At 43.6% G+C, this 27,270-nt stretch overlaps 1 protein-coding gene across 5 annotated transcripts in view; it reads right to left on the bottom strand.

Moving 5' to 3' along the window:
- The window catches only part of peak1 (pseudopodium-enriched atypical kinase 1), a 265,673-nt gene that overhangs the window by 110,033 nt on the left and 128,370 nt on the right, over positions 1-27,270 (bottom strand). For 4 of the 5 annotated variants that reach the window (XM_064930596.1, XM_064930597.1, XM_064930599.1 and 1 more), the window contains one exon: positions 16,475-16,557. The exons of the other annotated variant lie outside the window; for it this stretch is intronic. The gene's annotated coding sequence lies outside the window, so the exon portion shown is untranslated. The remainder of the gene's footprint in view (positions 1-16,474; positions 16,558-27,270) is intronic. 5 annotated transcript variants of the gene reach the window in all.

The following is a 27,270-nucleotide window of genomic DNA, read 5'->3' as shown; positions in this document are numbered from 1 at the left end:
AGGGTTGATAGTCCGATGGCAAAACAAGTGTGAATCTCTTTTCTCGCTCATTCATTCTCCTCCAACTTCTACCATTCATTTAAATCAAGGGATCCTTTCTCCATTTCCCTCCCTCCCCATCTCTCTTTTTCCTCCCTCTGTCCTCACTCCTTTTCCCCCTCCATATCCAATCCCTCTCCCCCCTCTCCTTTACGGCTGGCTGAATCGACATGACAGAGGAATACTCACTCCCTGGGAGATAAAGCATTTGCGCTGTCAGTGGTGGACTGTCTGGACGTCGTGTTGCATTTACCAGCCAGTAAATTCCATCCAGAGGCCGTCTGTGGCTCGAGATAATGAGCCCCAGCCCCCCTTTTTTCCTTCCACCTGAATAAATTGATCCCCGGCTTTGGGAGCTAGTGTTAGCCTCGCCTGGCCACCTCGGTGTGTGTGTGTCTGTGGGGGTGTGTGTGTGTTTACATGTGCAAAATGTGTTTAGTAGCCAAAATAAACAATGTTGTGTGTGTGCGGAAGAATGCAAGCAGGTTATGGAATTCAGGAGGAACCAGGCTGGACAAGCCCTCATCCTCATCAACGGGGCCACCATGGAGACGGTCAATAACTTCAAATTCCTCTGCATACACATCTCAGAGAGACCGTGGTGAAGAAGGCATGACAGCAACTCTTCAGCCTCAGGACGCTGAAGAAATTTGGCCTGTCCCCGAGGTCCCTAAGTGTTCTACAGGAGCACCATCGAGAGCATACTGTCAGGCTGCATCACAGCCTGGTACGGCAACTTCACCGTTGCGGGTGCTTTCGAGGGTGATATGAATAGTTTCTACCTTCAGATCATCATGCTGAATACCCACCAATAGTCAGCTACCTGCTCCCCCTTCAACAGTCACTTACCTTGCATACTTTTCCCCCTATGGACATTTCCCCTCAACAGTCTTTACTCTGCTTCCACCCCATGGACATTTATTAATTCATCACTGCTACAGTTATGATGTATATAGTGCCATGTCGCTCTGGATAAGAGCGTCTGCTAAATGACTTAAATGTAAATGTAATTTCTACTTTTTTTTATTTCACTAGTACTGCATATTAGAGCTCGGGGCCTAAGAATTTAACTGTACCCTACAAATCACACCAGCAAACCTGTACATGTGAGTATTAAACACTCCAAATCTGAAAACATGTTTTTTGGGGAATTGTTGGTGATATCGCTAAAGGTTTCATCCTAACTTGAAATGTGTGCACAGAGATCACATTTTACATCAAAGGGTCGGCTCGGGGAACAAAACATCGATATTTTGGGTCCATGTCCAGGAAACTCCCCACACCTTAATCCCATTGAGAACTTGTGGTCAATCCTCAAGAGGCGGGTGGACAAACAAAAACCCACAACTTCTGACAAATTCCAAGCATTGATTATGCAAGAATGGGCTGCCATCAGTCAGGATGTGGCCCAGAAGATAATTGACAGCATGCCAGGGAGGATTGCAGAGGTCTTGAAAAAGAAGAGTCAACACTGCAAATACTGACTCTTTGCATCAACTTCATGTAATTGTCAATAAAAGCCTTGACACTTATGAAATGCAGTATTCCATAGTAACATCTGACAGAAATATCTAAAGACACTGAAGCAGCAAACATGGTGAATATTAAGATTTGTGTCATTCTCAAAACTTTCAGCCATGACTGTACGTCTGACTGTACGTCTGACTGTACGTCTGCACTAAGTCCCACTACACACCCTTGTACCACACAGCCTGGGCCTAAAATAAAAGTTAACACCAACCTGTCCACCACCACAACCAATGCCTCCCTATCATGGTTTGGCATATTTGAAGAGGAGATTAAATGCTTAATAGGCATCAATATTCCCATGAGCATCAACCACTTACCCTCTCTCATTGACTACAGGTCTACTGACGCCGCCCTCAGGGTACCACACACTAGCTAGCAAAATGCCACACAACCGCTTTGAGCAAGTAAGTTGGTACATGCCCTTTTCAGATATAAATTCAACAAATGAGACAGTCAATTTGCACAAAGTAAACTGAGCTCAGCTTAGCCTACAGAGTTGTAATGGAGCTCATGAGAGGCTACCTATTGTTACACCACCACCTTTACCCAGACAACTTTTTTCATCCATTCCTCAGGTGAGAGACTTGGTTAATGCCGACACCTATTACTGTGCCACAATAAGGCCCAATCGTAAGAGCTTCAATGATGCCATTATGGAGAGAAAGCTACAGAAATGTCAGTGTGTGAAATGTCCTGCAGTTAAAGTAATGGCATGTCGCTGGAGGAAAGAGAAGGGATGCATCTTCTGTCCACAAACAGCTCAGGGAAGAACCAGTGTCCAAGTTCAGGCAGAACGAATTGACAGTATGTCTGTTCCAGGGCTTGGATTACAACAAGAATATGGGCAGTGTAGACCATCTCGACCAGCTGAGGAGCTATTACAACGTTGGATGCACAGGCAGAAAATGGTGTAAGTATGATGTATTGAGGGATGCTCAACATTGTGTGAGGGACCGTGTAGGCGCTGGTCCTTGAAGGCATTCAAAATGTAGCTTGTGGATTCACTATGTGATGGCTACAGTGGCAGGAAGAGGGGAGCTAAGAGTGTGGTACCAGGGGTGTGGACCGAGTTGTTAATAATCATTTTAAAGCAGGCGCCTCCCTGCTGAAGTTTGAAGGGCGCAAGAGAGTGAAGCATGGTGGTGGCAGCAACATGCTATGGGGATGCTTCTCAGCGGAAGCGACTTGGAGACTGGCAGGATAGAGTGAACGATAAATAGAGCCAAACGACCTTAGGTTATGGCAAAGATTTACAATCAAACAGGACAATGACCCCAGGCATACAGTCAAAGCAACGCTGAAATGGCTTCAGAACAAGAATATGAAAGTGGTTGAGCTACTCAAGAAATCTGTGGAAAGACCAGAACGTTGTTGATTACCGCCGCTCCCCATCTAACTTAACCGAACTTGAGAAAATCTGCCAGGAAGGGATGGGAGAAAATCCAGATGTGCAAAAGCTGATACGGACATACCCAAGAAGACTCACAGCTGTAATCGCCACTCAAGGTGCTTCTACAAAGTATTGACTCGGGGGTGTGAATGCTTAGGATAAATGAGATATTTCTGTAATTTCATTTTCAATAAACGTGCAAACATTTCTAAAAACAATAATGTTTTCACTTTGTCATTATTGGGTATTGTGTGTAGATGGGTGAGAAAGTATATTTAATTCATTTTGAATTCAGGCTGTGACGCAACAAAATGTGGAATGAGTCAAGGGGTATGAATACCATGTTAGATTCCCCTTTGGCAAAGATTACAGCTGTGAGTCTTTCTGGGCAAGTCTCCAAGAGTTTTGCACACCTGGATTGTACAATATTTGCACAATATATATTTTTTTAAATGATTCAAGATCTGTGAAGTTTTTTTTCCCAGTAACCATACTTTCCCTCCCCTAATTGGAGTAAACTAATGAACACCACCACTTAGGCTTCTACTTCCAGCTTATGCACCCTATATACATTTTACAGACACAATCTATTTTACAATAGTTAAATCTACCCTCAACCGCTCCCATATTTTGCATTGGATGGACATCAGAAAATCAATTACTTAAAAATCATACAATGTGATTTTCTGGATTTTTGTTTTAGATTCCGTCTCACAGTTGAAGTGTACCTATGATACAATTACAGACCTCTACATGCTTTGTAAGTAGGAAAACCTGCAACATCAGCAGTGCATCAAATACTTGTTCTCCCCACTGTATTTTAACTGTGCTGTTTCCCAAAAGTTCTGAACCTATACACATTTTACATTGGTTCTTGTTATTAGTCCCACCCTTCAGCTCCATTCAACTCCTCCTATCTATCTCTTTCCTCTAGGATTTTGCCTGTGCTTAGCTCTATTCTGTTTCTTTTTATCCTAAAAAATCCCTGGTCCATGACACTGACAAGCATTCCCATAACCTGATGCAGCCACCACCATGGTACTCAGTGATGTGTTTGCTCCAATATTAACTCTTTGTATTTCTTTGCCACAATAGTGCCTTATTGCAAACAGGATGCATGTTTTGGAATATGTGTATTCTGTACAGGCGTCCTTCTTTCACAGTCATTTAGCTTAGTATTGTGGAGGAACTGCAATGTTGTTGATCCATCCTCAGTTTTCTCCTATCAGAGCCAGTAAACTCTATCTGTTTTAAAGTCACATTTAGCCACTTGGTGAAATCCCTGAGTGGTATCCTTCCTCTCTGGCAACTGAGTTAGGAAGGATGCCTGTAGTAACTGGGTGTATTGATGCACCATCCAAAGTATAATTACTAATTTCACCATGCTCAAAAGGATATTCAATGTCTGCTTTGTTTGTATTTTTTACCCATCTACCAATAGGTGCCCCTTCTTTGCGAGGCATTGGAAAACCTCTGTGGTCTTTGTGGGTGAATCTTTGTTTGAAAATCACTGCTCGACGGAGGGACCTTACAGAATTGTATTTGTCGGTGTACAGAGATGAGGTAGTCACTCAACTCATTTAAACACTATTATTGCACACAGAGTTCGTGCAACTTATTATGTGAATTGTTAAGCATATTTTTTACTCCTGAACTTATTTAGGCTTGCCATACCAAAGGGGTTGAATACTTATTGACTCAAGACATTTCAGCTTTTCATTTTTAAACAATTTGTATACATTCCCAAATTAATAATAATAAATTAATAATTAATAATTACACTGACATTATGGGGAATTGAGTAGACCAGTGACACAACATCTCCATTTAATAGATTTTAAATGCAGGCTGTAACACAACAAAATGTGGAACAAGTCAAGGGGCGTGAATACTTTCTGAAGGCATTGTAGAAGATGCTCATAGGGAAATAAGAGATCCTGGCATAGTAGCCATTTTGTGTATGATGAAGGAAGTTCACTGCTGACCAATCTGAGGGGCAGAGATGAAAACACATCTGAGTAGTAAATATGGTCACTAAGATGAAACTTGTAAATCCAACAGTGAGAACTACGAGCCGTTTCACTGCCAAATAATGCTCCTTCAGTCAATTTTCTGATTCCTTTTACAAAATAATATCAAGAAAAACATCTGTCCAACAATAAGGTTAACCTCTAATTACAACATGTAATATTTCACACTCTCAATTACATTTATTTTCCAATTATCATCGGCGGGCTGACCTCCAGGGAATTAAAATGTTAGTGCAGCATCAGGGAATGGGTTGTACTAAGAGTAATTGCCATCACAGGAGACATCCAGTCACCAAGCATCTTTAATAGAGGTTTTAGTTCAAATCATTATGGAGGGTGGAGGTTAAAGGACAGTAGATTGGTAAATAGCCCACCCATTTTCACCTACCTCATCCCCATACTGCTTTTATTTATTTACTTTTCTGCTCTTTTGCACACCAGTATCTCTACCTGCACATGACCATCTGATCATTTATCACTCCAGTGCTAATCTGCAAAATTGTAATTATTCGCCTACCTCCTCATGCCTTTTGCACACAATGTATATAGACTCCCCTTTTTTGTACTGTGTTATTGACTTGTTAATTGTTTACTCCATGTGTAACTCTGTGTTGTCTGTTCACACTGCTAAGCTTTATCTTGGCCAGGTCGCAGTTGCAAATGAGAACTTTTTCCTCAACTAGCCTACCTGGTTAAATAAAGGTGAAAAAAAAATAATACTATTGGATGAAAACCACTTAAAATACCAGCATTAGGGACAGCATTGGTACTCGTATAGTACACAGTTCAATATAACTATGTCACCTAATATTTGTGAGATACATTGCATTGGTACAGATACACCGTTGTGTAATACCAAACAAACAATGCCAATCACTGTTAGCAGAGTCATACAATAGGTATTATCAGAGAATTACAGGACAGCAATTGTTGTAGGACAGCAATTTCTTGCCCTAATGAGAGTCTGCTTTAATGCTAAAACAAGCCACTTAAATGACAAAGAGTGAGAGAAATAGGCGAACTAAGAAACAGTGGTTTTGTTCCACATTATTGACCGCAGACAGAGGGTGGCTGGATGTACTGAGAACTCCTCAGAGGTCTATAGGGCTGAGATAAAAGTGCCAGGCTTAACTCCTCAATCGATGCATCACAGCACTAAATGTCCCACCATATAATCTTTATTGGCTTGCTGGGCAATAACGCATATTATTGATGATCCACAACACTAAGCGCTGTAATAGATTGTGTCCAGTGTGATGTACTATGGTGAAGGGCTGGCCGGTTCTCACTCGCTCTGTGTGTGTGTGTGTGTGTGTGTGTGTGTGTGTGTGTGTGTGTGTGTGTGTGTGTGTTACTACCTACACAAATCCGTGTTGGTCTAATACCACAAACTGAAGGACAATCAGCATGTAGCACTGCTGCTTGTCTTACAAAAGACATTTGCGGTGGAAATTTTCATTTTTATTCACTGTGTGGACACTTTGGAGCAGGAACACTGAAGGTTCCTCAGATGTGTTCCCAGAGGGCGCTTATTCACGCTGGATTCTCTCTAGCAGATTTACAATGCAAGATGCTGAGGGGATTCAACACAAGGCTTGCTGTGGCAAAAATAAACAGCCAGTAGCTGTTCCAATTTGCAACAGTTTTTCATGCAAAATGCAAATATTCTAAAATCTGCATAAAACAATATGCACATTTTCCAACCAGAGATTTGTTTCCATCAAACTGACATTATGTGGATAATAGCCTGTGCGTGATGACTTAATGCACATAAAAATGACTGACAGTTAAATTCCAATGTACCGAATGAAAAACACAAGTTAAATGAGATGGAAACCCATTTTCAATTCTACTGATGGTTTTGTCGCAAAAACTGTTGGTTACTTAGCAGATGTTCCCACTCTTGAAACATGCTTTCTAGCCAACAGCTCGCAGATACAGTGGGGGTAGGCTACCTACATTACGAGATGATTATGGAGAAGAGCGATATTATTAGTATTTGTCAAACAGCAGCCATCCATCATGGAAAAGAGTATCCAGTTCATCACCTTGCACATTCTCCACCCTGTGAAGTTCATAACTCATTTCATAACTTATTTCATACATTCAACTATGTCGAGCATACAAATTGTCTGTCTGCATTTTTTTTTTTTTACCAGAATTTCATGTTTCCATTAGCTTGGCCGTGCCTTTTTTCATGCGTCAGGTAATTCATCCACACGAAATGGTTGGATGGAGACGTGCTTAGAGATGCACAGAATCACAAACACTCATATTTCTACTGTTGTTTCCTTTTGTTTGTCATCCATCCATCCATCCATCCAATACAAATAAGTAAATAAACGCTCCTACAACGTTCAGTAACATTCCAAAGTAGTCCCAAACATTCTGAAAACTTTACATTTTAACTTTCTTCAAATGTTCCCACTAAAGTACAAGCAATTTGCGGTAACAGATTGATTTTTGGGTACGGTCCGTACCCCTGGAAGGGTTAATGAGCCTCCTAGGCCTGTTTCCCCCCCCTCTCCCCCTGGCCTCTCTGCCACTCAATGAGAAACAGAACAGCCCTGCATTCTTCAAATTCTGGGGCATTTTGTCTTGCCGAGAGCAAGAGAGAAGGAAAGAAAGTGCATTCCAGGGCTGTGTGCTGTTGCGGAAGGTCTGGGAGTTATACCATGGGAAAGACTCCGCAGAGTCCCAGGGGGAAGATGCATGCTGCCCCGGGGGCAACCACCAACCGGCAGCCGGAGTGCAGACAGAGAACAGGCAGCACTGAGAGATGTGTGGGTGTAGTACACTTAGACCAACACATGCACACACAAGCTTACACACACAGATGAACACACACACACACACACATTTTTTTTGTAAACAGACACTTAAATACTTCAACGGAAAATGAGCATCAGTACCAAGAACAAGTAGGGAAAAAATGACCGAAATATTCAGGCAAATTTCTTCAAGTTCAGTCCTCATGACTCACTCAAACACCTTTCCCTTTCATTTCTTAATCCACTGAGCACAACTACAACATATAAACCAGGGGAGACAACCCCCAAACCACCCAGTGTTTTCAGAACGCATAAAAACATCTACATATTATTATAGTCTCCAAGAACTTTGAGTTTTATGCACAATGAAGGGCAAGACCTCCACATGAACTGTCTTTATTAACCAGCGCCGAATACCTCTCCAACAGCAACAGATGTCAGAGGCTTTCAGAGTGACTCTAGTTGTGTCCTCAAGATGACACCCTGAGAGATCTTCACTGACGCCAAGCTTCAGTTTTCAGAACCAAGGACAAAAAGCACAAGTGTGTGTGTATGTATATGTGCACGTGTATGTACTTACTGGTGTTTGTGTGAACTTGTGAGAGACAAAGTTATTGTCGCAATGCTAAAAGCATATGGGACATGAACAAATGTTTCTGCTGAGGCGCACATTGAAAATGCTAAAACAGTCGACATTTACTTTTCCTTTGCAAACAAAATGATTAATGAATGAAAGATCAGACAACCGCATAGTAGTATACGGTCAGGGAGAGGTTGAAAATGTCAGTGAAGACACTTGACAGTTGGTCCGTGCATGCTTTGAGTACACATCCTGGTAATCCGTCTGTCCCAGTGGCTTTGTGAATGTTGACCTGTTTAAAGGTTTTGTTCACATCGGCGACCGAGAGCATTATCACACAGTCATCCAGAACAGCTGGTGCTCTTGTGCATGCTTTAGTGTTGCTTGCCTAAAAGCAAGCGTAAAAAGGCATTTAGCTCATCTGGTAGGCTCGCGTCACTGGGCAGCTCACGTCTGGGTTTCCCTTTGTAGTCCGTAATAGTTTTCAGGCCCTGCCACATCCAAAGAGCTTCAGAGCCGGTGCAGTAGGATTCAATCTTAATCCTGTATTGACGCTTTGCTTGTTTGATGGTTCGTCTGAGGGCAAAGCAGGATTTTTTTATCAGCGTCCGGATTAGTGTCCCAATCCTTGAAAGCGGCAGCTCTAGCCTTTAGCTCGATGCGGATGTTGCCTGTAATCCATGACTTCTGGTTGGGATATGTACATACAGTCACTGTGGGGACTGATGAAGCCGATGACTGAGGTGGTGTACTCCTCAATGCCATTGGATGAATCACGGAACATATTCCAGTCTGTGCTAGCAAAACAGTCCTGTAGTGTAGCATCCGCGTCATCTGACCACCTCCGTATTGAGCGAGTTACTGGTACTTCCTGCTTTAGTTTCTGCTTGTAAGCAGGAATCAGGGGGATAGAATTATTGTCAGATTTGCCAAATGGAGGGCGGGGGAGAGCTTTGTATGCATCGCTGCCTGTGGAGTAAAGGTGGTCTAGGATTTTTTTTTCTGGTTGCACATGTGACATGCTGGTAAAAATTTGGAAAAACAGATGAACCCCCTTGGGTTGTGCCGTGGCGGAGATCTTTGTGGGCTATACTCTGCCTTGTCTCTGGATGGTAAGTTGGTGGTTGAAGATATCCCTTTAGTGGTGTGGGGGCTGTGCTTTGGCAAAGTGGGTGGGGTTATATCCTTCCTGTTTGGCCCTGTCCGGGGGTGTCATCGGATGGGGCCACAGTGTCTCCTGACCCCTCCTGTCTCAGCCTCCAGTATTTATGCTGCAGTAGTTTGTGTGTCGGGGGGCTAGGGTCAGTTTGTTATATCTGGAGTACTTCTCCTGTCCTATCTGGTGTCCTGTGTGAATTTAAGTATGCTCTCTCTAATTATCTCTTTCTTTCTCTGTCTCAGAGGACCTGAGCCCTAGGACCATGCCTCAGGACTACCTGACATGATGACTCCTTGCTGTCCCCAGTCCACCTGGCCATGCTGCTGCTCCAGTTTCAACTGTTCTGCCGGTGATTATTATTATTTGACCATGCTGGTCATTTATGAACATTTGAACATCTTGGCCATGTCCTGTTATAATCTCCACCCGGCACAGCCAGAAGAGAACTGGCCACCCCACATAGCCTGGTTCCTCTCTAGGTTTCGGCCTTTCTAGGGAGTTTTTCCTAGCCACCGTGCTTCTACATCTGCATTGCTTTCTGTACAGCACTTTGAGATATAAGCTGATGTACGAAGGGCTATATATTTGATTTGCCAGCATTAAAGTCACACTAGGAGCACCGCTTCTGGGTGAGTATTTTCTTCTTTGCATATGGCCTTATAGAGTTGGTTGAGAGTTGTCTTAGTGACAGCTTTGTTCTGTGGTGGTAAATAGACGACTACGAATAATATAGATGAGAACTCTTGGCAGATAGTGTGGACTACAGCTTATCATAAGGTACAGGCGAGCAATACCTAGATACTTTTTAAATATTAGACTTTTTTTACCTTTATTTAACTAGGCAAGTCAGTTAAGAACAAATTCTTATTTTCAATGACGGCCTAGGAATAGTGGGTTAACTGCCTGTTCAGGGGCAGAATGACATTTGTACCTTGTCAGCTCGGGGGTTTGAACTTGCAACCTTCCGGTTACTAGTCCAACGCTCTAACCATTAGGCTACACTGCCGCCCCACTGCACACCAGCTGTTATTGACAAATAGAAACACACACCCCACCCCTCATAGGTAGCGTCTGTTCTGCCAGTGCATGGAAAATCCCGCTAGCTCTATATTGTCCGTTTCGTCGTTCAGCCACGTCTCGGTGAAAAATAAGATGTTACAGTTTTTAATGTCCCGTTGGTAGAATAATCTTAAAATGTAGGTCATCAACTTTATTTTCCAACGATTGCACGTCAGCAAGAACAATGGATGGCAGTTTACTCGCTCACCTCCGGCTGCCCGATCTGCAGCCCCTTTTCCTGCGTCTTTCTTCACGCAAAAGGCGGGGATCTGGGCCTGTTCCAGTGAAAGCAGGAAAGTCTTCTCGTCGGACTCGTTAAAGGAAAAAGTTTCTCAATGTCCGCGGTGAGTAATCGCTGTTCTGATGTCTAGAAGTTATTTACGGTCGTAAGAGACGGAAGCAGCAACATTATGTACACAGTTAAACTAAATATGTATTGTATGTATATGTATTGACCAATATGTTACAATATTTTTTGACAATAATTTGACCAATGTGTTATTGCGCTCATTTCTGGAGGGGGAAATTGTTAGATGGTGTCAGTATAATTTAATTTGAATTAATTTTGCAGTAGAAAGTCATTTTTAAAAGTCACCCCAGACCCCGAAATCGCAGGGAGTTTGAAAGAAGAGAGAATGTACAGTGGCTATTGGCTATAGAAGTCATTTAATCCGACCCATAACCATTCGAATCCTCGCGAAGAGAAAAGAAAGCAATCTACATGTTATTCTAGTCAATTATTTAAGCATGTCATTACAATAATGAAGGTATGGACAACAAAACAGATTTCATTTAACTGTTGAGCGAGAGGAAGGAATGAAGCAACAATAGAGATTTGATGAAATACGCCAAACATGGGGAAATATTATGAAAGGTAACGAACTTCAGCAAACTAATTCTAAAAATGTAAAATAGGCCCTATTTTTCAAAATTAAAACCAGATTCGCTAGCCTAGATTTGTACGTTCGTAGGCCACATGTCCTGCAACAGCATCGTGTGTTCTCTCCTAGCATCATGGTTTGAAAGAGGTGTGTAATATCAGTCTATATAGGCCTAATACAGTATATTATAATGCAGTACAGAAATAGTCCACACAAAAAGACAACTGGAGCTTGTTTCACTTATTTACCCAAGAGAGAATAGATCTATGGGCTTTCATGATTTGCTGTTGTGTGTAATATATGGGAAAGCCTATAGTATGTTTTGGACAACAGGACAATCGTTGGTCCATTTTTTTGGGCTTGGGCTCATAAAATGTATTTTAATGTAGGGCTCTCATCTGGCTCAATTGTCATACAGTATCAATCAAAGCTCGAATCCAGACATATTTAAAGGTTCTGCCGTCGGGCCCTGCTCCTTTCCCCCCCCCCCCACGCGCTATTAGGACCACATCAGACTGATGAGTTGCGAGTTGGGCCATGGGGTGGGGGCCTTTTGAAGAGTTGGTCCTGGGGGGGGGTGTTTGAACCAAATGGTTGTCCGACTCCGCAGTATTTCATTTGAGCTTTAAAAGGTCTGCATGGTCAGCCCGACATCTGAAGTGGCTGTACAGCATGTAGGATATTCATACTTTTTGCGCTTCTCAGAGCAGTACACTGCATTCTGAAAGTATTCAGACCCTTTGACCTTTTCCACATTTTGTTACGTTACAGCCTTATTCTAAAATGGATGATATGAGTAGCTAAGGAATAAATTGAACACTTATTTCACCCAAACTCTGTATGCCATGGGATCTCCAACCTTGTTCCTGCAGCTACCCAGTGCTTCATTTGGGAAACCAAGTGAAATCTAGTCGGGAACATTGATAGTAATATGTTTACGCAACAAAACATATTTCACTAAACTGTTGACAGCCTGTATGCGTGCTCAAAAAAGGAGTAAAGGAGATGGAAACACGATGTGGCGGGACAGTGGCGATTTGAGCAAATCTTGGTGGGGCAAAACAAAAACATTTGGGGGATGCATGCCAGCAAAGCCACTACACATCACAACACTAAACAATACATTCATTGCACTATAACGGTGACAGATGGTGCCCACAAACTGTTAGGGCCTACATAAAGCTGTCCCAACAGCAGAGTCCCAACACTTTACCACTGCTACACTTGGCTATCAGTGGAGCCTTGTCTGGCAGAGAAACAGTTCATTCAGCCTCATTTACTGCCTTTTTTGAAAAGATAGCTGATATGGCTGACTTGCTTAAAACAAATGTGGTTTCTACTGACAATTGAGATGTACAACTATGGCATAAGGGAATGAATGACGAGAAGATAAGAAGAAAGCTAGGACGAACATAGTCAATAACTATTTGTTCAGGACTTTTTACATTTTTTATTTAATCTATCTCTAACTAGGCAAGTCAGTTAAGACAAATTCTTATTTACAATAACGGCCAAACCCACCCCTAACCCAGACGACGCTGGGCCAATTGTGCGCCGCCCTATTCGACTCTCGATCACGGCCGGTTGAAATACAGCCCGGGATTGAACCCGGGTCTGTAGTGACCCCTCATAGCACTGTGATGCAGTGCATTAGACAGCTGCACCACTCGGGAGGCCCTTTTGAAATGTACTGCAAAATAATTCAGAACATGGGCCGTTCTTACAGCACACCAAGTCAGAACCATAGGATAAATAAAGGGAGAATATAAGCAGACAATCAAATCTCTTACAATATTAAATTTTTATATTTCTCTAAAACTGGCTATAGGCTACATGTGCACCACTAAGTCAGAACAGTAGGATAAATTATGAGGGGAACATTGACTTGCCTAGTTGGATAAAGGTTAAAAAAATAAAGAATAATAAAGTCTGTCATTCTCTGGATTTATGGTGCTTTCAAGAGACGAAACTGAAAAAAAACTAAGTTGAATCATGATGACACCAGTGATCTTCAGGTCGGAGCTCAAGAAAGAGGCCCAAGGTTGGATGGCCGTTCAAAATGTATCTTCCCCAGTCAGAGCTCGTCCCCCCCCCAGAGTTCCCAGTTGTCTTGAACTCACTGAAGTCTGAGATTTCTCAGTTTCTAGTTGTTTTGAGCGCGGCAGAAGTCATGCTGGATTGACAGCATGGCCAATGTTGAATGTTTATAATTTTAAACTTGGAAAAGAGTCCCTTACATTTGGCCTCTGCGTTCCTCCAGGTGCTCCACAATTGCGTCACACCCTCCATATGGAGCCTCCAAACATATTTTCAGAGCATAAATTGGCTTTTGGAATGATTCTGTCCCAGAGTTTTTATGCTTTAGAATGACACTTCTGGTTTCGGTGGGAAATACGGGTTTACCTGGGATAATATGCATTTTTTTCTCGGGATTAAACATTTATAGCCTACTCTACGTCAACGTGTACATAAAGTTAACACAGCTCTATGGAATGCAAGGAGAAGAAGAGAATCAAAGACTGACAATGTCATATTGCTGAGTCTAACTTTTACAAAAGGCTCGGGGAAACGTGGCCAGGATCAGAGGGAATTTTAGCTTTAGGTCTAAAAACACTCACTGACGAATAGAGACCAAGGACACGTTTTACAGTGGTGAGCAAAAAGTGTCATTTCTAACCTTGAGCCTAACTAAGTATGTGCTATATTTTCTCCCAGAACTTGACATTCAAAATGTCAAGTTTTCACTACCGATTCGAGGCCGGGCCCTTAATGCCAGCGTCAATTTGTCCACTTGTTTCAATTGCCCATCCTCTCCATTTGCTCTAAATCGGGGATGAGCTCAAACGTGTGACATTCTGTAGCCTTGGGGCATCATCAGTGCCTAACTGTATTCCTATATGAGGAAGGAGCATGGGTGAGTGAGTGAAAGAGAGTCTTCACCCTCTTTTACATCTCTCTGGGGAGAGCAACAGACTGAGGGCAGAGATCAGAGGATCAATGCATGATTGCAGGCTGAGGTTACTCCAATGCCATGGCTGAAGTGTGTGTATGTGTGTGAGAGAAGGGGGCGGCGGGGAATGATTCGATTTCACTATAGGAGTTATGTTTAAATGGCAGGATGGAGAGCAAGTAGTCAGTAACAACTCAAATAAGGCATGAGAGGCAGAGCGGAGCCGAGATGGGTGAAATTTAGCTCTTTACCGTGGCACTGCCGAGACCCATACTGATGAGGATAATGGGGAAATGGGCGACCGTTCTTTTCAGTACAGACCCAAAGTTATTTCAGTAATGACTTACCCACTTTGGCTATGGCTGCCGTAAAGCTACGCTAGGTCAGGGGACTCCTGGGTATACAGGCTTCTGTTCCAGCCCACACCTGATTCAACTAGTCAAGGACCAGACCTGATTCATAGCCAATGGGCTTACTCGGGAGGGTGCAAACTTTACAAAATGATAATAAGCAAAGATGTATGCTACATTCTGATGTGCCAGTGCAATACTATTATATTAAGCAACAGAAACACAGAGGGTTAATCATTGAAATATGATATTATGTACACATACTGTATACAGCAGCGTATCACTTTGACCTGGCAGGCTTCCCATCCTCTGCACATATTATAATCTACGTGTCACAACACGTATGAAATGTATCCAGAGAAGTATCATTCAAATAATTCACACTCGACGAGCAGTTTGCTAGAATTAAGGTTTCACGTGTTCATTCCCAGGCTATTAATTCACACTTGGCAGTCTTGAGGAACATGTTTTGGCTGCGGGCAAATTTGGACGTCCACCATACTATAGCTTCCCTCATATCATCATTGCTGGGGAGGGGAAAAAACATAAACATACCCACTTACTTTACTTCTACATTACAAAGCACTAATAATTCAATAATTGACCCACCTACTTCTAGAGAACAAAGCATCCATGGAGTTGTGAGGTGGATTCCATTTCAATTTCCAAGTCCTTCTAACTCAGGTTGTTGCATTGAAGACTTTGCATTTTCAATGGAAATACACTCTATGCTCTTTGGATTATGGACATTGGGGAGGAATCACATTGCATCTGGAGGCGAAGTCCAAACAATCCACACAAAGCAGGAACGTTTTGCTCTCCTACCCAGACAAAAAGGGGAGCACACAGTCCCATCCGAGGGAAGTCAGGAAGTTGGCCTAGACACGAGGCCCAGGAGGATAAGTCTATGTCTCTGACTGAAGGAGGCACAGCAGAGAGGAGGGCTCACATTCAACCTCCTGTCTCATACCCTCTCAGCTTGCCAGGCTGACTGCAACTCTCTGGTTATGTCAGAGCTCTTGGGTGCGTGTGTGTTTATATGAGAGTGTCTGTTTGAGGTTTATATGAGAGAGCGAATTCATATGTGTAGGATTTCTCTCTGTGTATGCGCGTGCGTGCGTACGACACTCAACCACAGTCATTCACAAAATATGAAGGGCAGCCATGGGAGAAAGGTATTCAGGGATAATACAGTAACTAAAGGGAAGTTTCCCCACTGGCACAAACAAACATTAACATCTGTGACAAGAGAAGCAGAGGTACAGAGTGCTGCACAAACACAGCTGAGCAGAAAGCAGCCTTGGCTGCAACACACATGGCTGCTCTTTACAGTCTTCAGCAAACGGGCCCCGAGACATATGGACAAGCACTTCGTTAGCTGTATTAAGGCGAAGAGATAAATCACCAAAACAACAAGCATGGTGGCAAACAACTGTAGGAAGAAATGTAAACGCTGGGAAGTTCTAGGGTGTGATTTTGTCCTGACCTATTGTAATGGTTGTTTATTTTCTTGAGACACTAAGATTTGTCATCAGAGGTGAGTACACTGCTCATAGAGTGCAGGAATATTCTAGTATCGTTCTACTATTCTAAAATATACTGTATCTTGGTTGTCTGCCCACACTTGTACTCCATGTAACACTTCACTATATAGCTAACGTACGGCTAGAGGGAGAGACGCAGACACACATACACATATTACAGCACAGAGGAAGAGTGAACGGAGGCAACTTACAGTGTAATGAATCACACAGCAGCCATGGACTCCCAGAGGCTCCCAGCAAACGGTGGTCGGACCAACACTATCACTGCTGGAGTCTGAGGGAGCGAGGAAGAGGGACAGGGAATCAAATGGAGAAAGAGAAAGGGAGAAACAGAGGGGAAGAGGCAGAGAGAAAGAAGAAAAATAGATATTGCGAGAGATGGGGAGGGAGAGAGAGAGATAGGAGGGAGGAGGACAAAGAGAGAGTGGGAAAGAGAGCGGGAGAGATCTATTGTTATTTGCTTGCTTGAGATGATAACCATGTCACTCATTCAGACACACAGGGTGAGTGAACACAGATCAGAATACAGATTACATTATACACCTCCTACATGTACGCACACACCAGCGCCAATGGTCTCGCCAGAGATGTTCGATCTGGTTCAATTCCGGGCTCTGGCTGGGCCACACAAGGACATTCAGAGACTTGTCCCAAAGCCACTCCTGTGTTGTCTTGGCAGTGTGCTTAGGGTCGTTGTCCTGTTGGAAGGTGAACCTTCGCCCCAGTCTGAGGTCCTGAGTGTGCTGGAGCAGGTTTTCATCAAGGCTTTCTCTGTAAGTCGGGACTCCCGAGTGGCGCAACGGTCTAAGGCACTGCATCGCACTATGGACCCTAGGCTGTATCACAACCGGCCGTGATCGGGAGTCCCATAGGGCGGCACACAATTGGCCCAGCGCCGTCCGGGTTAAGGAATGGTTTGGCCAGGGGGGCTTTACTTGGCTCATCATGCTCTTGCGACTCCTTGTGGCGGACCGGGCGCCTGCAGGCGGACCTCGGTCGTCAGGTGAAAGGTGTTCCTCCGACACGTTGATGCGGCTGGCTTCCAGGTTAAGCGGGAGGGTGTTAAGAAGCAATTTTGGCAGGTCACGCTTTGGAGGGCGCATGACTCGAGCTTCGCCTCCCGAGCCATTTGGGGAGTTGCAGCGATGACACAAGATCGAAATAGTCTTTCCCTAAATCCTGACTAGTCTCCCAGTCCCTGCCGTTGAAAGACATCACTAGAGGATAATGCTGCCACCACCACGTTTGACCATAGGGATGGTGCAAAGTTCTCTAGACGTGACGCTTGGCATTCAGGCGAAAGTGTTCAATCTTGGTTTCTCATGGTCAGAGTCCTTTAGGTGCCTTTTGACAAACTCCAAGCAGGCTGTCATGTGCCTTTTACTGAGGAGTGGTTTCCTTCTGGCTACTCTACCATGAAGGCCTGATTGGTGGAGTGCTGCAGAGATGGTTGTCCTTCTTGAAGGTTCTCCCATCTCCACAGAGGAACTCTAGAGCTCTGTCAGACTGACCATTGGGTTCTTGGTCACCTCCCTAATAAGGCCCTTCTCCCCCGATTGCTCAGTTTGGACGGGCAGCCAGCTCTAGGAAGAGTCTTGGTGGTTCCAAACTTCTTCCATTTAAGAATGATGGAGGCCACTGTGTTCTTGGGGACATTCAATGCTGAAGACATATTTTGGAACCCTAACCCAGATCTGTGCCTCGACAGAATCCTATCTCGGAGCTCTATGGAAAATTCCTTCAACCTCATGGCTTGGTTTTTGCTCTGACATGCACTGTCAACTGTGGGACCTTATATAGACAGGCAGGTGCCTTTCCAAATCATGTCCAATAAATTGAATTTACCACAGGTGGACTCCAATCAAGTTTTAGAAACATCAATGATTTTCAATGGAAACAGGATGCAGCGAAGCTCAATTTCGAGTCTCATTGCAGAGGGTGTGAATACTTTTGTAAATAAGGTATCTGTTTTCGCATTGTCATTGAGGTATTGTGTGCAGATTGATGAGGATTTTTTTTTTATTAAATTCATTTTAGAATAAGGCTGTAACATAACAAAATGTGGAAAAAGTCAAGTGGTCTGAATATATATATATATATATATATAGCTTTGGATACGTGGGTGTAATGCACTATAAAGGAAAGAGAAAAGTCCTTTTCAGCTGAGTTCTTTCTTTCTCATAAAAGTAGTAGAGTGGGAAGGTTAGGAGCCGTAGGCAGAGCAGCATTAGCATAACATCACCAGCTTGGAATTGTGTGTGTGTGTGTGTGTGTCCTTGCAAGCGTGTGGATGTGTTTAACTATTCTTGTGGGGACCAGAAGTCCCAACAAACAAACATTTGATGAACTGGGGATATTTTGTTAGTCCTCACGAGGTGAGGGGTTTAGGATTAAAGTTAGAATTACATTAAGGGTTAGTTTTAGGGTTAGGTTTGTGGGTTAAGATTAAGGTTAGGGTAAGAGTACGGGTTATTTCGGTTTGGGATTGGGGGAAAATAGGATTTTGAATGGGACTGAAATGTGTGTCCCCGCAAAGAATGTGTGTGTATGTGCATTATGCATGTGCCTGCTTGTGTGTGTGTGACGATGTTTATTGGTTGTGGGCCGACTGCAGAGAGCCCTTTCCAAAGTGTTAGCAGGCTGATTTATGTGGACAGACAGCTAGGGGACCCCCGTTGGCCATGAACCTACAGGTGAGGCCTGCTGGGATTTCAGAGACTGGCCACAAAAAGGCAGCGTACTGAAAAGAGGGAGGCTGAGAGACAGTTTTAGAAGCTACGATAGAAGAGTTTGATGTCTAGCAACAAAACTGATGCGTGCGCAACTATGGCGCAAAACAGACAGTTGGCTTAGATTGTTGACAACATGTCAACTATATTTAGTCTCCAAAGTTTATTGAAAACACTAATACATTTGCACAATGTGCACTTCTTGTCTCTCAAAATACATCGCTACAGTTGTTGATTAGCGAGCTAGTGAATTTTAGCCATGTTAGCAAAACTAGACATAGTATAAAGAACAAGTTACATCGTCCACCTACGATTCCCCACATGGCTGGTTCTTGTCATTGTTGCTAGCCATCTGGCCATCCAGAATTACATCACCACACAGCCTTCTGCCCCATTGAAGCGCGTGCATCGTTTTCGTAACGTTGTCAGCTAATCAGTCTTTAAGGCCTATAAACAATGATAAAACTTATATCAATATTTCAGGTAAAGAGCAAGACTCACTAACTGTGGATTTAGGTTGCAGCGCCCCGTTAACGTTCCAATTGCTGTTGTAAAGCCGAACAAGTTACGAGGAAAAATAACCTGTGGGAATTCTTAAGCCTTGGGCCAAAGAGATTTGTCCATATCTTGCCCAGAGTTTGTTATTATTATTATTTTTTTACCCCCCAATTTCGTGGTATCCAATTGGTAGGTACAGTCTTGTCCTATCACTGCAACTCCCGCACGGACTCGGGAGAAGCGTAGGCCGAGAGCCGTGCGTCCTCAAACACAATCCAACCAAGCCACATTGCTTCTTGACACAATGCCCATTTAACCCAGAAGTCAGCCACACCCATGTGTCGGAGGAAACACAGTACATCTGGCAACCGTGTCAGCATGTACTGCCGCCGAGATGGGACAAGGACAACCCTGCCGGCCAAACCCTCCACTAACCCGGACGACGCTGGGCCAATTGTGCGCCGCCCCATGGGTCTCGTGGTCGGCTGCGACAGAGCCTGGACTCGAACCAAGAATCTCTAGTGGCACAGCGTTGCAGTGCCTTAGGGCCTCCCGAACATTTAATGGGAAATTCCAGTGAAGACCACATACCATATCACTCAATCCCCAAGTCATACATAGCTTCATTACCAAAAGCTCCAAACAAAGGTCAGCCTACATGCTGAGTTGACTCATAAAAATATGACTCAGAGTTCACTCAGTTAACTGAAGGACTGGTCAGACACTACCACACCGGTGTTGGAGCTGTGATGAAAAGTTTAGCGCCAGAATGTAGGTACAATCTCCCTCAGTTGTTTATGCTACCAATTTTTCCCAAAACTCTTAAAGATATGCTCAGAATTAGGATTCAAATATGTCTAATGACCATCGTTATGTTTGGAGGAAAAAGGGGGAGGCTTGCAAGCCGAAGAACACCATTCCAACTGTGAAGCACGGGGGTGGCAGCATCATTTTGTGGGGGTGCTTTGCTGCAGGAGGGACTGGTGCACTTCACAAAATAGATGGCATCATGAGGCAGGAAAATGATGTGAATATATTGAAGCAACATCTCAAGACATCAGTCAGCAAGCTAAAGCTTGGTCGCAAACGGTCTTCCAAATGGACAATGACCCCAAGCATACTTCCAAAGTTGTGGCAAAATGGCTTAAAGATACCAAAAGTCAAAGTATTGGAGTGGCCATCACAAAGCCCTGACCTCAATCATATGGAAAATGTGTGGGCAGAACTTAAAAAGCCTGTGGGAGCAAGGAGGACTACAAACCTGACTCAGTTACACCAGCTCTGTCATGAGGAATGGCCCAAAATCACCCAACTTATTGTGGGAAGCTTGTGGAAGGCTACCTGAAACGATTGACCGAAGTTAAACACTTTAAAGGCAATGCTACCAAATACTAATTGTGTATGTAAACTTCAGACCCACTGGGAATGTGAAGAAATAAATACAAGCTGAAATAAATCACTCTCTACTATTATTCAGACATTTCACATTCTTAAAATAAATTGGTGCTCCTAACTGACCTAAAACAGATTTTTTTCTATGATTAAATGTCAGGAATTGTGAAACTGAGTTTAAATGAATTTGGCTAAGATGTATGCAAACTTCTGACATCAACTAATACATACATACATTACATACATACCATACATACATACATACATACCATACATACATACATACCATACATACACACACAGTATACCGTAATGTTGGAGCTAGAAACATAAGCACTTCACTGAACCTGCGATAAAATATGAAATGGGTAAAACAATGTTGTGGACAGTAAAGTGACCAGTGTTCAATGACTATGTACATAGGGCCTCTAAGGTACAGGGTTGAGTAGCCAGCTAGTAACAATGCAGTATACCTAACAACAGCTAGTACCATGTGCACGCCGAGGAGCTTGAAGCTATCACCCTCTCCAGTCGATGTAGATGGGGGGTGTGATCTTGCTGCGGCCTTCTGAAGTCCACAATTTGCTCCTTTGTTTTGTTGATGTTGTGGGAGAGGTTATTTTCCTGGTATTACTCCTCAAGGGCCCTCGCCACCTCCCTGTAGGATGTCTCGATGTTGGTAATCAGGCTTACCACTGTTGTCTCGTCAGCAAACTTTGTTGATTGAGTTAGAGACGTGTGTGGCTACGCCCTCATGGGTGAACAGGAAGTACAGGAGGGGGTTAAGCACCCAACCTTGTGGCAACCCCCATGTTGAGGATCAGCGTGGCGGAGGTGTTGCCTTCACCACCTGGGGTTGGCCTGTCAGGAAGTCCAAGACCCAATTGCACAGGGTATGGTTCAGACCCAGGGCCCCAAGCTTAGTGATGTGCTTGGATAGCATTATGGTGTTGAAGGCTGAACTGTCGTCAATGAAAAGCATAAGTATTCCTCTTGTCCAGACGAGATAGGGCAGTGTGCATTGCGATGGTGATTGCAACATCTGTGAATCTGTTTGGGTGGTATGCAAATTCGTATGGGTCTATAGGGTGTTTGGTACGGTGGACGTGATATAATCCTTAAATAGCCTCACAAAGCACTTCACGGTGACATAAGAGAGTGTTATGGGGCGATAGTCATTTAGTTAAGTTACCTTTGCTTTCTTGGGTATAAGTGGGCTCAACAGACTGGGATAGGGAGAGACTGAATATGTCCGTAAACCTGCTCTGAGGACGCGGCTTGGGATGCTGTCTGGGCCGGCAGCCTCGCGAGGGTTAACGTGTTAAATCGCGTCAGCCAAGGAGAATGAGAGCTCACAGTCCTCGTAATCGGCAGAGGCCCGTGCCAGCAGCTCTTGTGTTTTCCTCAAAGCAGACGAAGGTTGGCGTTTAAGCTTGTCCGGCGTTGTCTGCACTTTGGCTGGCTTTCCCTTTATAGTTTGTGATTTGTCCCTGTACTGTCGTTTTGCCTCTGATTGCCTTCCGGAGGGCAAAGCTGGTCTGTTTGCACATGTCCATGTTCCCAGCCAGTGATGGCAACTTAGCAATTTTGTTGCTAGATTTAGCAACTTTTCAGACTACCCTGGCAACTTTTTTTTCCAAACAGCACCTAGCAACAACTGTAGCTACTTTTACAAATTTATTTGGAACTTTTTCCACCTTTAAAAAGTGACTCAAATGCTAAAATGCATGCATTTTCCGTCTAAATGACACAAAACCGATTTTCTCTGTCACACATTCAGTCACAACACACACTCAGTCACAACACAGCATTTTCCTTAGATGTCCTTTATTAAGTCCCCAGCTACAATAAATGTGGCCTTAGGACATGCGGTTTACAGTTTGCAGAGTCCAGGGGGGCACCTCACATATTCCTGCTAATGGATCCTTTTACATGGAAATGCCGAACTGTGAAATGTAATGTTAATTACAGAATAGGAATTGCCCATGGCTTTGCAGCATGAAAGCCACTGATTTGTTTATGAAAAGGTTGCGCTCTAGAGGTTCTGACTCTCTTGAAAACCCAAACAAAGTCAAACTTAAAGACAATGCAAACACGCACATTTGTTTCTGGGCTGAGTTGAAGCAAGTTGTCCGTGTGGGGTTAGGTTGGTATCAATTAGCGCTACAAGGAAACGTGTCTTACAAGTTAGCGAATCGTCTCACCTGAGCGACACACCCTACTCTTTATCAAGTGCACTAAGTAGTGAATAGGGTGCCATTTGGAATGCTACCCTAGATGTTTCTCACTCACATTAACAGGACTGGGAGAGAGGCTAACCATGTCACCACGTGGTAAGTTCAGATCCATCACACGAGACAAAGCAGTGCTAGGCCAACAGAGGAGGGACATGAGAGAGGGATAAGGAGGATGGAGGCGCATGGTTAACACAGTAACATATTGCAACCTTGGATGGGAATACATAATGGCAAGCAACAACTCATTTACAAAGCCACTACAAGAGACCATATGATAAGTGTGTAACACATTGATTTAGACTACATATAGAATCCTTCAAATGCTTACTGTACATCAGTAGTCTTAGGTTATAGCACTGCGGTTGTTGACATCCGTCTAAATTAGCATAATTTATAAATGAAACAGATGTGCTTCAGTCCTCCAAAAGACTACACAACAATTAAGCCCACTGAAATAGACTAAATGATGAGAAAATTACATGTTACCTAAATTACTGTGCAATCAATAGCTCCAAAACCTGGTCAACACATAATGGAGTCGATCACATCAATGGGATCTATTGTGAAAACTGTGTAGGCCTTTCAGTGTCTGTCCTCAGATTGACTTTTTGGTAATGCTCCTACTAAACACCCTTCCCTTTACTGTGGAATGTTTCGTCATCGGTCTCTTCCTCTCCCATAACATATCACCATAACAACCATGCACGTTCCAAAGTGGAAACAAGCGCCAGCCAAACGGCACTGACTATATCTCGCGTGTCAAGCTTTAACCAAATTATAGAAAAGTCCACAGATGGGCACATTCATAGTGTACAGTGTGTGTGGGTTTTAGACTTGTGGTCAGTTCTTGTTTCAAGTCAAGGGATTGCCACCCACAGTCCTTTTGGTAGCACCAACAGCAAGGGTGTGAAACAGCAGGGAGATGGTGCCAATGATGTGTGTGTCTGTCTGTCTGTCTGTGTGGTCAGTCTGGGTGTTTAATGGCATAGGAATAGGAAAGTGTAGTTGCAGTGAAACCCTTCAGTGATTGTCCACAGTGTGGGTGGCCCTGGGTGTTATTTAACACTCCCACAGACTGGCAGACAGCTTAGTGTTTCTCTTAGCTGGAAAGCTGTTGGAAAGCGACTCAATATCAAAGTCAATCTACACTTCATTTCAGCTATAGTGGAACTGACAACTACACAGGAGCAAGAGTGAGTTGTAAAAAGATGTGGACATGCCTTTGGCAAAACAAATGTGATTACAGTCAAAAAAAATAGTCAATTGTGTAAGATAAGAGGTTGTCTGGTTAATCGTTGTGGCTTGTTTTGGTCGTTTTCGGGGTCATGATGGTTTGTGGGGACATGAATACTTCTGAAGACTGCAAGTGGGTCAATATCCAGGGTTTGCGCATAGAGACCCGTAGAGCTGATGGCAATTTGAATCACACCATATCCCCCCTTTAATTTTTTTTCTACATAATTAATAAACTCTGCAAAAAAAAGAAACATCTTCTCACTGTCAACTGCCTTTAATGTCAGAAAACTTAACATGTGTAAATATTTGTATGAACATAACAAGATTCAACGACTGAGACATACACTGAAAAAAAGTTCCACAGACACGTGACTAACAGAAATGGAATAATTTGTCCCTGAGCAAAGGGGGGGTCAAAATCAAAAGTGACAGTCAGTATCTTGTGTGGCCACCAGCTGCATTAAGTACTGCAGTGCATCTCCTCCTCGTGGAATACACCAAATTTGACAGTTCTTGCTGTGAGATGTTACCCCACTCTTCTACCAAGGCACCTGCAAGTTCCCATATATTTCTGGGGGGAATGGCCCTAGCCCTCACACTCCGATCCAACAGGTCCTTGACGTGATCAATGGGAATGAGATGCGGGCTCTTCGCTGGTCATGGCAGAACACGAACATTACTGTCTTGCAGGAAATCACACAGAGAACGAGCAGTATGGCTGGTAGCATTGTCATGCTGGAGGGTCATGTCAGGATGAGCCTGCAGGAAGGGTACCACATGAGGGAGGAGGATGTCTTCCCTGTTAAGCACAGTGTTGAGATTGCCTGCAATGGCAACGAGCTCAGTCTGATGATGCTGTGACACACCGCCCCAGACCATGACTGACCCTCCACCTCCAAACTGTTCCCGCTCCAGAGTACAGGCCTCGGTGTAACGCTCATTCCTTCGACGATGAACGCAAATCCGACCATCACCCCTGGTGAGACAAAACCACGACTCGTCAGTGCAGAGCATTTTTTGCCAGGCCTGTCTGGTCTAGCGACGGTGGGTTTGTGCCCATAGACAACGTTGTTGCCGGTGATATCTGGTGAGGACCTGCCTTACAACAGGCCTACAAGCCCTCAGTCCAGCCTCTGTCAGCCTATTGCGGACAGTCTGAGCACTGACGGAGGGTTTGTGCGTTCCTGATGTAACTCAGGCAGTTGTTGTTGCCATCCTGTACTTGTCCCGCAGGTGTGATGTTCAGATGTACTGATCCTGTGCAGGTGTTGTTACACGTGGTCTGCCACTGCGAGGACATCAGGTGTCCGTTCTGTCTCCCTGTAGCGCGGTCTTAGGAATCTCACAGTATGGACATGTCAATGTATTGCCCTGACCACATCTGCAGTCCTCATGCCTCCTTGCAGCATGCCTAACACGCTGACCAGACCGGACACGTCGAGGGCGCGAGTGTCGCAAAATAAATGTAGAAATCCATGTTATTCAATTATTGCACCCACACTGCTCGCACGCGCCAACAACCATCTGCGATGCCAAGGGCTAAAATATAAGTAATTCTTATTTCTGACGTAGATCGCGCAGACAGTCCTGCCTCTCCCATCTCCTCATTGGTTTATAGAAGCAGACATCCATGTGCCATTTCCTCATTGGTTATACCTACGTGGGTGATTGAAAGAATGTTTTGCCGGTTGTCGTGGTAAAAGTGTAGATGCCAATCACCATATAAGTTCAAAGATGAAAAAGCCTGGAAGGAGGAGAGATGACGAGAAACGATTTGGTTGGCCGTTTTATGTGTGGATTAATTGTCAGAATAGAAGACCTTGTGCATTTCAGGTAAAATAACTGAACGTTTATATCCCATGACAAATGAGCTAGCAACAGCAAGATAGCTAAATATTACAAATTAGCTAGCAAGTGCAAGCTGACTAGCTAAATTGCCATACATGTTTAATGCTTTTCGACCTGTTACCAAATGAATGTCATTAGTTCAGAGTTTGTTTTGATATTTTAACCTGCATGTCGTGATCGCGTTTGGTGTTGGGGGACAAAATAAATGTATGCACAATGGCGCACGCACACAGCCGGTTTGGGTTCCGTGTAAGGCACGTTCACTCAGATGAGCAGGGACCCTGGGCATCTTTCTTTTGGTGTTTTTCAGAGTCAGTAGAAAGGCCACTTTAATGTCCTAATTTTTCATAACTGTGACCTTAATTGCCTACCGTCTGTAAGCTGTTAGTGTCCTAACGACCGTTCCACAGATGCATCTTCATTAATTGTTGGGAAACAGTATTTAAACCCTTTACAATGAAGATCTGTGAAGTTATTTGGATTTTTACAAATGATCTCTGATAGACAGTGTCCTGAAAAAGGGATGTTTCTTTTTTTGCTGAGTTTATCTTGAAATTCATAACACACAAACTGCCTCTGCAGCTAATGTTTTTTTGTGTGGTTTTTTTGCATAGGCAAATGTATTTTTTCAACACACTCACTCATCACAAATTGTTATAAACCTAGTTACATTGCCTCCTAAAGACATGTCAATCATTGGGGAACTAGGGAAGGCTATTAGCTGATCATTGATGTAAATCTGCTAGTTAGCTAGCTCAATTTTTTTTTTACTGATTGTGATTTCTCTTAAATAATAACTTCATAATATAGCCTAATATCAAAAACCTAACTCATGACACAGTATATGGCTGGCTGGCTAGTGGCTTGTGTGGATATTGTAGTATTTGTTGGTTAGCTAGTCTAGACTACCTGTGTTCAGTGCTTAAATGTGTAAATCGAGGTGCCGGAACAAAATGTGAGCATGAGAGGATGACCCGGGGAGCTCTGAGGTACCAGAACGTATGATTTATAATCTTGTTCATTGCATGCATATACTCACTTTTGTGT

The sequence above is a fragment of the Oncorhynchus masou genome, chromosome 22 (assembly GCF_036934945.1).
Source record: "Oncorhynchus masou masou isolate Uvic2021 chromosome 22, UVic_Omas_1.1, whole genome shotgun sequence".
NCBI lineage: Eukaryota > Metazoa > Chordata > Actinopteri > Salmoniformes > Salmonidae > Oncorhynchus > Oncorhynchus masou.
The sequence above is the reverse complement of the archived record's forward strand: the minus strand, read 5'-3'. Positions and strand labels throughout refer to the sequence as shown.